This window comes from Cardiocondyla obscurior, linkage group LG07, assembly GCF_019399895.1.
Source record: "Cardiocondyla obscurior isolate alpha-2009 linkage group LG07, Cobs3.1, whole genome shotgun sequence".
Lineage (NCBI taxonomy): Eukaryota > Metazoa > Arthropoda > Insecta > Hymenoptera > Formicidae > Cardiocondyla > Cardiocondyla obscurior.
The window spans coordinates 2435047-2446536 of NC_091870.1; the positions used below are offsets into that span (position 1 = coordinate 2435047).

The following is an 11490-nucleotide window of genomic DNA, read 5'->3' on the forward strand; positions in this document are numbered from 1 at the left end:
TGTTTTATTTCTTTCGCAAAATAATATGGAAGCGTTTCCAACGATTCTCTCGTGCATTCGTACGAGATTTATCACGCATATCGTGTACGCACCTTGCAATAAATAATTAAAATCTTTTGTACACTGAGGAGCAAATTAGCGTATGACGCTGTCGTGATGTGTGTCGATCCTCACACGAAACTCATAGTTAATATATCGCGAGGCGCCGGCCGCTGAGAACCACAGAGTATCACCGAGAATTGAGGGAGAGAACAGTCTTACTATCACTCACCACTTCTTCCCCCATCCACCCTTTAGGCCCGGCTCAGGGGGTGGTGATCGAAAAAACGAAGGGGGGAAAATAGTGGAACTGTTTTCTCATCTCTCGCTATTACAAATTGCGGAACGCAAACTAATTATTTCTAATAATATCTCATCGCGCGTAATACGGACGAAATCTGCACTTGCTGGTTTACAAAGCGGAACTATTGCGCGATATTAAACGTGACTGTCACATGATATTCGAGATCGAGTCGTGAAGTAGAAAAAAAAAAATCTAGGCAACGCTAACTGAATCTCGCGCTTAAACGAAATTATTGTATCACGCGGTCGTCTCGCATTACGGCATTTTTCCGTGGCGGCAAAAATTTCAACGTCGGAGTCATAAAAAAAAAAGAAAAAAAAAAAATAAATAAATAGGAAAAAAAAAGAAAAAAGAAAAAGAAAAATCCGATTTTACTTGGCGCGTTCTCCGCGTACCATAGTTCCACGTTTCTCGCATTGCATCGCAGTCGCGCGGCTCGTCGATGAATTTTCATGCTCCTGGCGTACATCTCGCACAGCTATGTATGTCATTGCAGCCATTATTTCGGACAGCGAAACGGCTAAGTCCTTGGAACACCCGACTCAACTTCGGATGCGCTCCGTTCCCGTCCCAACTTCGCTAATTGTGCTTTAGACGGTGTTCCGGCATTTATATCTTTGCTCGCGCAGTTCAAGTTATTTCGCGGCCTTAAACAGCGCGAGGATGCTTATCGTGCTTTAAGGACATTAGATTGGCACAGGAAATTCCGGTGCCGACGGTGGTGCCTGTCATTTCGCATTAGTTTAATAACACATCGTTATTATCAGTGTCGCCTTAACGACGGGAGAGAATATTAACACATCTTTAACTGCATTCAACGTTGTAATTTACGTTTCACTTCAGTTTTGCCGAGGTTTATAACTTGTTAACGTTCGCGAGTAACATACATATGTCTATTGAAGTAAGATCGATGGTGCTAGTCGAGCCATTAATGTATTTTGGTTTTTCCGAAAGTTTTGACCCGACGAGTATCTCTTTTTGCGAAAAGTTGCAGCACAAATGAAAACTGGTAGAGATATTAGAACTCTCGCTGGACGTTGGTATGTTTCGTGAAACGTGGAAGAATTTGCTGACGCACGAAAGTGCACGCTTCGTGAAAAATATACTGAGGAAATAGGAGCGATAAGCGTGACGTAAGGATCTAAATATTAATTGACCGCGAATGAAAGCACATGTGGCCCTGTGCCTTGCGTTAAACTATTTAAATTTATTTTTAAATAAAATAAATTTAAATGAAATATGCACGCCATAATTTTATTTGTTTGATGAGAAAACTGTGATATTTATGCCACTGAGCAAACTCGCTTGGCCATACGGTGGCAAATCTTAAGACGTACACATATGCGCGTACGTATGTATCTTGGCAAGATTCCTCTCAGACGACCGTCTAGGGAAACATGTTGTCAAATATTCCGGAGCACCCCTCGAGGCTCGTTCCTCTTCAGGAGCGACTTTAGATTCGTCTCTCGACCGCTCGTTTCCGTCCCTGAAGAACTTTCGCGACGGCTACTGCGCCGATGGCGACTTACATGACGACAACGACGATGGTGACAGATCTCTTGACCTGTGCAGATGGTCTGACCGTCCATCTGGCTATTCTACTTGAAATTCTTAGCCGCGAGCGTTTTCATTGTTTTTTTCTTTTTTTTTTTTTCTTCTGATTAATACAAGACCCTCTTACCTTTCAAAGTGACAGATTAATAATGCGAATTAAATATAAAATTATTGCCATCTTTAACGTTATCATAAAATACGTATATTACTGTTTTCGACGTAACTGCTATGACATTTTGAATGCATAATACGACTCGATAAAAATTCTTTGACATAAGAAAGCTGTCGCCACCTTGTTCTCTCGTGTCGTTCCCTCGTGTCACTTTGCGAAACTCCCACATGCCATTTACATCGAGATTTTCCGAAGAATCGCCGCGTACTGCACGCCTGTGTGGCGCGTCGCGTCGGCTGCAATTTGCACGCCAAAACGGATTAGCCGCTAGAAACTCGAAGGCCCGGAATTTCGCGGGACGGGGACGGAGCACCCATCGGTTTTGCATTTAGTGATTGCGGCGACGCTGTTGCGGTCGTCCGTCAATCGCAATGGTGTAGGACGCGCGACATATCGGAGCTGACCGCAAAGACAGAAGCTGTAAGCGACGTTTCGAGCTGTTGTAACTCGATGCGTCAAAGTTTATCGTCGGTGCAGCGCGCGAAATGTTTCGAATAATACGGGTTGATTTGAAATCGTTTTTTCAGCAACTTTTCAGTAACCTGTGCTCAACGCATCCCTTTCTCCTACGTTTATATTACAGCGAAACTTTAAATTGCGATCTCGTATTTTGTACACGACATACGATCACGGTCTTTTCTTTTTTTATTTTTTATTTTTTTTTATTTTTTATTTTTCCCTCAAGTAAAATAAATTTGTTGAATTAAATCGAATTCGTTAACCATCTCACTCTTATAAAGGTCTGCGTTTCCGCAATTTTATTGAAATAGTTGCCGCTGGCGAAGACATATTCCGCGTAATGGCTTATCAATAGATCGGATTATTGGATTCGCCGGCAGTCGAAATCAGTTGTCTAGACGTAAAACCGATCATACATAACTCGGGCGTAACGCAGATACGTAGGTCAACGTTACCGCGCGTATTCTAATATTATAACGAGGCACTCGGCGCTGCATTCGAGCACGTTTAGTCAAAGTGGATTTATGCACCTGCGATTATAATATACTTCACGGGAAAGAGTGCTCCTTGAAAAGCAGCATCAATTTTGCATCTTGGAGGACCTGCACATCGAATTATTCCCCGGTGTTTTAAAATTAAAAAAAAAGAAAAAAAGGAAAATCGAAATACGCCGTACGGTATATCGCGTGTCGCATGTTACGAAAACAATTCGAGCGAAGTTTACGATTCATTTCAAAAAATATAGAAATATGAAAACGGTAACACGGGAATGCGTATTAACTTTTATTATTAATTTATTGTCGATTGAATCAATATACTTTTTCGGAACAAAAATAATTGGCTCCATAAAACGTTCAATTTCACCGTTTTACGAGCACAATACCTTTATCGTTTGTTTCGCTGCGAGCGTTAATTTTTATTTTATTTTCCTTTTTTCTTCCCCTTTTTTTTTTTTTATTTTTTGTGCGTACCTATAATAGTTTGTTAGATCGCTTATATTTTTTATGGAAGCGCGAGGGTCGCGCCGTGCGAGGCGTGGATTTTGAAATGCGAAGTATTCATCAGTGAATACGATGGATGACGTCGAAAGATTAGCATTTCTCTCCCTTTCCCTCGTCCCTTCGTTCTCGCGGCCGCGTACTGCATAATCCTAGTCCTTCGTTTTCCTTCAATTTTATCTCCGCGTTTCGCTCGCCTCGTTCCACCTTCTCTCGTTTCACGCTCTCGCGGTCCCTTTTTTGCGTCTGTTATTGCACCAACCGTGGGATTAGTTATTCGCGAGTGCATCATGTGTGTCGTATGTATATATGGCCGGCGTGTGCAATGCGATATTCCATTTTAAGTAAATTTTGCCGTGCCAGGAAAAATTAAATATTTTCGATAAAAAAAAAAGATAACAAATTAAATGTCTCTCGCATCTCGTGTTCTAGTCATTGCGGACTATTTTCTACGCATAAATTAAGGTTTTTTCGTGAAATCTTCCGGTATACGTACGCGCGTGGAATTTTACGAACTCCCTATCTCTGTGTGCACGTCCAATATTCGCTATGATTTGGCAGGAGAGAAAAAAAAATAGCACATTAATGCGCTTAACCTAAAGAGTCACCAGCTTCCCAGTACTGTACAAGCAAACACTTCCGTATTAATTATGCGAAAGCACGTGAAAACGACGACAAAGTTATAATATATAATATATATTGTAATAATCTCATTTAACTTGACGTTCGATTCTCAATTCCGCTATGAGCATATTTTCTGCATTTTCGATTCTCAGTTTTATTAAACTAGAAATCATAGAAGCGCGTGGTTCAGTCTTGCTATTTTCTACGTTAAAAAATACTGTGTTACATGCAACATTTTTTATATAGTACTTTTTTCTTGTTTATTACAATTATTTCGTCGTTTTGATAACAATCTTAAGTAATAAGAAATTAATATTTAGTAAGAAAAAGAGTTCTAAAATTTTAGATAAGTTTAATATATTGGAAATCTTGGATTTAAACATATATGTATACGTAAAAGAAAAAGAAACAATATTAATCAAACTATAATACAAAATAATACAATATAATATACTAACACATAATACATACGCGGTAAAATAATATTACAAAAAGTTGTATAACATAAAATTAATGAGGAAAGGATTCGCATAATTCGCAGTACGTTTAAAAATTTATTCTAATTATTGCAAATATTAATTAATGTATATAGTTTAACACATTGATATAGCGTACTATCCCGAGAATATTATCGGAGCCATACTTTTGCTCTGCTTTAACAAAATCCGAAGGAAAAGTTATCACACGTCAATGCATGCAGTCGGATAAAATACGCGTTCTAAACATTCAGTATAATTCGGCGTGTGAAAACTGTTTTGTAGCGCGGCACATTCCAGAAGTAAAATATAATCGTGCAAATAATAAATCAAAATAAACATGGTCTTCGGTCGGACGAGTAGGCTCGTGTGATTTCCTTTACTATTCCCCACTCACTACTCCCCCCCACTACCTCCCCACTACTCCTGCGCAATCCGTAACCGTACGAGGTGAGTCACACGCATACAGGCAGCGGAAGTAGCGGAACGCCACGTGCTGTACGCACATGTTAGAGGGTAAGTGCGCAACGAGTAGAGCTTTCGCACGATGTGACTTAGCTTCTCCGGTCGGTTATCTGTACGCGAATACTTGCTTTCGATTACGGCTTTATCGTGGTGGGATTTTTCCGTAACGTTACGAATAGAGGATCTTTATTCGACCTAAACTCTTTTCCTCTGCTTAGTTAAGAATCCTGGGGACAAGCCAACGTGGGAGGACGTCGGCCTGGTCATCCTGGACATCCCCACAGTCATCCTGAGAGGAGGAGGAGGCCTCGGAAAGGCATCCTGCCTCGGTGGAGCGACTCCAAGGTTAGATTTATTTCTAATTAAATTAAATTAATTTTCTGCTATCCGTGTAAGGATTATTTCTTTCTTAACAGTTAACATTCCCCTTCATTTAATTTTTTTTATTTTTATGTTACAGTTCAGTGAGGACTTAAAGTGCCGTACGCCGATTCAAGTATGCGAACGAACTGCAGCCAATGCGATGTTTAAGAACGTGAGTGTCGATTAATTTCGCGCGATAGAGTTTAAGTGATAGTCTCTTTTTTTTTTTTTTTTAGCTCTCGCGATAAAATCACCCGGTCGCGGCTTTCGAGAGGTTTCCTGTGCGCGGAAGGATGGCTCGACACGTCCCAACTGAGAGGAGGACGAGGTCCAGGATGGGCATCCTGCTTCGGCGGAGCAACGTCTTGGTAAGCATAATTTTTTATTTATATAAATTTTTTTTTTTTTTTTGAAAACTATTCTGAACGTCATTAAAATTAATACTTTATATTTGTATGTTACAGAATCTCCATATCTACGTAGCTGTTTAACTCCGCCGCTGCGCATCGAATTGGTGAGTCACAGATAATTTTTACACATATAGTACAAAAACTGGCGAAATATTAATACGAAAGGATGCGTGCTTTATGTTCAACGGGTAATTCTAAACAATCGGCGTCGCTGCAAAGCGACAAAAATTAAATATACATTTCGGTTGTAAAAAAAACTTTAAATAATTCACGTATAAAATTGATCAGCCGTTTCAGTAGAATAAACAGGCGTTAGCTGCGATTGATATGTTTATGGTGCGTCCCATCAACGACCGGTTTACAAACTCGCGAGATTCGCCAGAACGCGTGATAGTGCATTTCATTCCGCTACACGTAAATCACCACAATAAAAATCAAATATTTCAGCCGTCACGTCCATATCGTAACTTTCGCGAAGCTGCTTATCACTATTTGAACCTCGAAAGAGAGTGTGGGGTGGGAAAAACCTTTAGCTATCTACGTTAATGCTATATCGTAGCCGCGACACTTCGGTAATGGATTGGTACAGCGTCTGTTACGCGTGCTTCTCAGGTTGATACGGTATCATCGAGTATACTTTGACATCATCGAGTTGGGAATTTCTAGTTGTATCATCTAATATTTACTGTGTAACGAAACGACGGAAAAATTGAAAACGTCGAAACTAAGAAAATTTGTCGATTAAAAAAAGAAAGTTATAATTAATTTGTATTTAAAACAGATTTACATTTATAATATTCGGATCAATTGTTTCATGTTAGTTATTAATCCTCGTGTAATTAAAAAAAATGTTCTTAATTTATAATCAACTGATAGACTTTCTTTCCACTTTTTTTTTTTTCTTTTTGCCGATTATATACGTCATCTCTTTCGTTGTTTCCTTTCTGTTTATTGCTTGAAAGATTAGTAACATCGAATATAGGTACATTTCGCGCAACTACATTTTGGATATGAGTTAACATGTAAAAGGAGGCTCAGGAAGAGTACAGGAATAGGTTGTAGAGGATGAGCGTGATCGTGTAAGAGAAAGAGAGAAGGAAAGAGAGAGTTGAAACGGACGAACGGTGAATATTTCAGTCGGCAAGCATACTCGCGTCGAAACGAACTCTGGCTTTAGTCAGAGTATAGGTCAGGGTTCAGCTTAACCCAGCTTCAACACGAAACTCTAACCGCGTAAAATATACAACATCAGAAACATCCCATCTCGGGGCCAGGTATTGCTCTCCTCTTTGCCGTAGTTTTCAACATCTCAGTTGAAAACTCACTAAGTATTTAGATTTCCGTTCGAAAGTCGTTTCCTTTCGATTTAAACAGTCGCGATTCATCCTTAAATATATTTAAACATAGTCTTCCCGTTGACTTTGTGCAGCATCTTTAAGATTTCTGCAAAGCTAACTTTCCGCTTTAATCTTTTATTATTTTTTTGTAAATAATTGTAGCTGTAGAAAAAAAAGAAAAAAAAATTATTCTCTGTGTACGCGATCGTTGTAAGCTTTGAATCACAAATTGATATATGAACGATGAAGAGGCCGGAAGATAATACTGTCACGCGAGCGCGTCAGTTCCACTTTGCTTTTATAATTACGAGAAAACGTTTGACACACTCTCTCTCTCTCTCTCTCTTTCTTTCCCTTGCCTCTTTCTCCCGCGCTTTGACGAGCGGTCATCCATTTCACGCAGGCATCCGCACTAGTCGACTTTGTGGCTTTAACGAGAACCTCTGATATAGGTAGCAATTAGTGAGAGTCACTAAAATGTCGTGTCAATATCGACGATATCTCCGATTTATATTTTGAGTCGATCCGATTACTAGGTATATAGATAGAACCCGTTATGCTTATTAACGTTTAATCCCTCTATAAATGCTTCACTAGTAATATTCGATTCGATATTACTGTTTCACGAATATATCAATTATATGCCATAAAATTTTGATTTCGCTAAATTTTAAATATACAGATAAATCGCAGTTTTTACGTCACTTCGTCCTGTTGAATTACGCAGACGGTAAAATTAAAATGTCGACTAACAGAAATAATAAATAATAAATATTTTTTTTTGTAAAATCGAGCCGCGCAGGAGCGAGTGCGGTGATGGTTTTAAATATTAAGCCGTATCGTTTGTAATACCGTGGTAACGTAACGTTTGCAGTAAGTAAATTGCGGGACACGTATTCAATCGAGCACTCACGAGGCTTTTCTATTTCTACAATGTCGAGAATTTGATTTGTCGAGAGAACAATTTCGCATGTAAGAATCGCGAAACATACGAATGGTGCGCGATCCGTGGATGTACATACGTGAAATTTCCCCTGGCGAGACTTTCGGACCGCTTTTGCATTATCCCGCCAAATATAACAGAAATTTATTACATTTTCGCACTTGCATTTTGACGAAAATTTTCACGCCATTTTTAGCCCGTCATATATATATACTATTTTTTTTTTTATTAAATTTTTCTATATCTATCTACATCGCCTGTTAATTTATCCTCGTGTCCCGTTCGTAGTTGAAGGAGCGTGAAATCACTCGACCTGTTATACGACGCTGTTACGTGAGAGACTTCTCGTTGGCTCGAGAGAAGTAAATGAATAGCGCGACGCGTCTACATCATGAGTAGAAAAAAAATGATCCTTAAAAAAAAGGGGGGAAAAAAAAATAAAAAGAGGATTTCTTACGGTCTTAGAATCTAGATTTTTGCAGCAAAAGTTTGCATGAAATATCCCCGCGGTGCAAATTAAAAAATTCTAAAAAGAAAAAGAGAGATTTTGTTTAACTTTCTTAGAGAAAAAAATTTTCCCAGCTCGTTGAAAATTAAAAGGTTTTCGAGTACCGCGAATCGATATCAAATTTATATAACATATCGCGCAGCATTATTGTTGCCGTGCAATATACATTTAATACGCCACGTTACGTACGCTAGTTCTTATTAAAAGATATAGACGCGCGTTTTGAATTAAAAAATAGATTTTAAAAGATGGTCGCATGCAAACCGAGCCTAAACCGGCATTCAATGCGAGACACCATCACAGGGACTAACTGCGGTCTATAAACAAAACCAAATCATCGCTAAGTGTTAAAGTGCACCCCCGCAGTTTAATTAGTACTTCCGAATAGCGGAGAAGTTTTCTTCTGTGTAATTCACGTCGGCAAACACGGTCGTTTGACGTTAATTGGCTCGTGAAAATTAGTCGGCTGGTTCCTCTTTTTACGAAAGTATATTTTCTAAGTAATCGCGTGCCTGCATTTGTATGCGTGTGCACGCAACTTGTGTACAAATGGATTAAATTCTATGCTTTATGTTCCTCTTTTCTAGTCTTTGCGCGAATAATTTTATACAATATATGTAATTAAATCAGAATAAAGAGCCGTATACAAGCAGCAGATTAATTTTATGCGGAAACATATGCAATATGCACACGCTAATGGCATTTTAATAATATACATCACGTATGTTACGGATATAACGGAGAAAAATAGTAAATATACATTTGCGTGTTTTCCCCGCAAATTTCGAAGTATATGTTGTGCGTATATTCAAACTTTATGGAAAGTAAAATACACTCAATCAGCGAACGCTGGAATATAAATGCTCTATTAAGTAGTAATGCTCTTTATTATATAGAAGTAGATTTATTTATTTCATACCTACGGATAATCGTAATTAATGAGTATAATCGCGAATTAAAATATTTTATTTTAATTTTTATAATATTAAAACATATTACCGTATTAAAAGAAAAAAAAAAGAAGTAATAATACGAGTACTTGAGGAATATTCGGTGATACATTTTTTAGGGAAAATATATTTCGTCATTGTCACTCTGAATAAGAACACGGAATAAGAACGCTCAACTTTAGTAGAAAAGAAAGAATCTTCTGATCCTCAACGATCGTTTATTTTCTTTCAGCAATTCCTTCGCATTATTTCAGAAATATTTTTGAGATCACTTGAGATTTACTTGTAGACAGTTATTTTATTTTAAAAACAAAAGTTTTATTTCGCGGCAAAAAGAATATTTTACGATTATTAAAGAATCCACTTCTAAAATACTTCTCCATGCGGCTAAAATACAATCGGAACGAGGCGCGTATTGCGTCTGATATTTATCGGCGTTCTTACACAATTATCTCGATACTAGCGTCGTCCTTTCGTCCGTGTGGGACTGCAACGTGCACGCGGAATACTTTTATTCGTTCTCGATGACACAGTTTCTTTTTTTTTTTTACGATTTTCGAGTCCCGCGTAAGTAAATCATGCATTTAGTGTGGAGTGGTCTCTAAAGAAAGATACGCGTTTCATAGAAATTCGTGCGCTCGTGTTTCAACCATCCGTCCGTCCGTCCGCCCGCCCTAGAAACGGCTGCAGCGTCGATCTTACCCTTTGAAGATCGGCTATTTTCATAATAACGAAATATATCTTTCCCTCAAGACGACGTTCCATTCTCACGCGATACGGTCCGTTTCGAAAGTGGGTCGCCCGGGGGGCGAACGACTCGCGGATAAAAAGACGAAATGGGGAAAGAAGCTAGAAGACGCGCAAACATATACGTACTGCGACAACTTGCATTTCTGGCGTCGCTTTTGACGTTTCGTCGCGATTAAATATTCACCGGGCGCGCAGAGTGGCTACTTATTATTCGAATTAAGTAATCGAGGAGGGAGGGAAGATCGAGATAGAAAGAGAGAGAGGAGTTTTTGTCGTCGCCAAAAATTTGTCATCTGGTATAGCCTCTTATCTCACAGCCGCTTAAGTAAGATTAATGGCTCGCTATTAAATCCTTTCCGTTTGCAGCCTCGAAATGTAATTTTCGCGACTGCTGTGCGTCATTAGCGGCGTTTGAGCACATATTACGTTTCCTTTTATGACGCGGCCCGACCCGTCGCCTTATATCCCGATGGGAGTTTTTCCGTAATGCGAAAAAATCGGGCTCCCGGGTCCTGTAACCGTTTCGGCGTATAAATGTTTTTATCGATTGTCAGCGGCGCAGGCTCGGCGCTATCCCGCGCGTTTAAAATGCCGGGGTTTATCCGCGCGATCGCGAATGTATGAATCTACGGTTGACGTAGGCCGTAACCTCCCTACCTACGTATAAATCTCTTCGGGCCTTTTAGACAACTAGGGTTTAGACAACCGTTATTCGAACGCGGCGCGTTATTGATTCTCCCAATGTGCGCGCCCGAGTTTAACTGCAGTAAATCCCGTACAGCGTTTCGGCAAAAGAACATAATAATCCTTGTAATATCACGAGGATAATCTTCTTACCCTTTCTGTCACCATATATTTCTGTCACCTTAATAAATCATTTCTATTCCACCGTCTCGTTATACATCCAGATTTAAATTCATAAAGTTACGATAATTTATTCAAACGTAAAATAATACGAAGGAAGAAACTGATCTGATGTAGAATAACATAAACGCGGAGTTTATCATTTTACTGTACAATAATTAATGATATGCATGAATATCGTGAATCTCATTTGAAAAGATAGCGATTTAAAAAAAAAAAAGAAAGAAACTTTCTTTTGAGGGATGTGTAATTTAAAGGGAACAGGATCTCTTTC

The 11490-nt window shown here is 39.0% G+C and overlaps 1 long non-coding RNA gene across 1 annotated transcript; it reads left to right on the forward strand.

Annotated features, from left to right (window-relative positions):
- The first annotated feature begins 5333 nt into the window (after positions 1-5333).
- Positions 5334-6087, forward strand: LOC139104305 (uncharacterized). Its single transcript, XR_011546016.1, has 4 exons — positions 5334-5436; positions 5552-5626; positions 5691-5822; positions 5919-6087. It is a non-coding gene; the product is annotated as an uncharacterized lncRNA (long non-coding RNA).
- The last annotated feature ends 5403 nt before the right edge of the window (positions 6088-11490 follow it).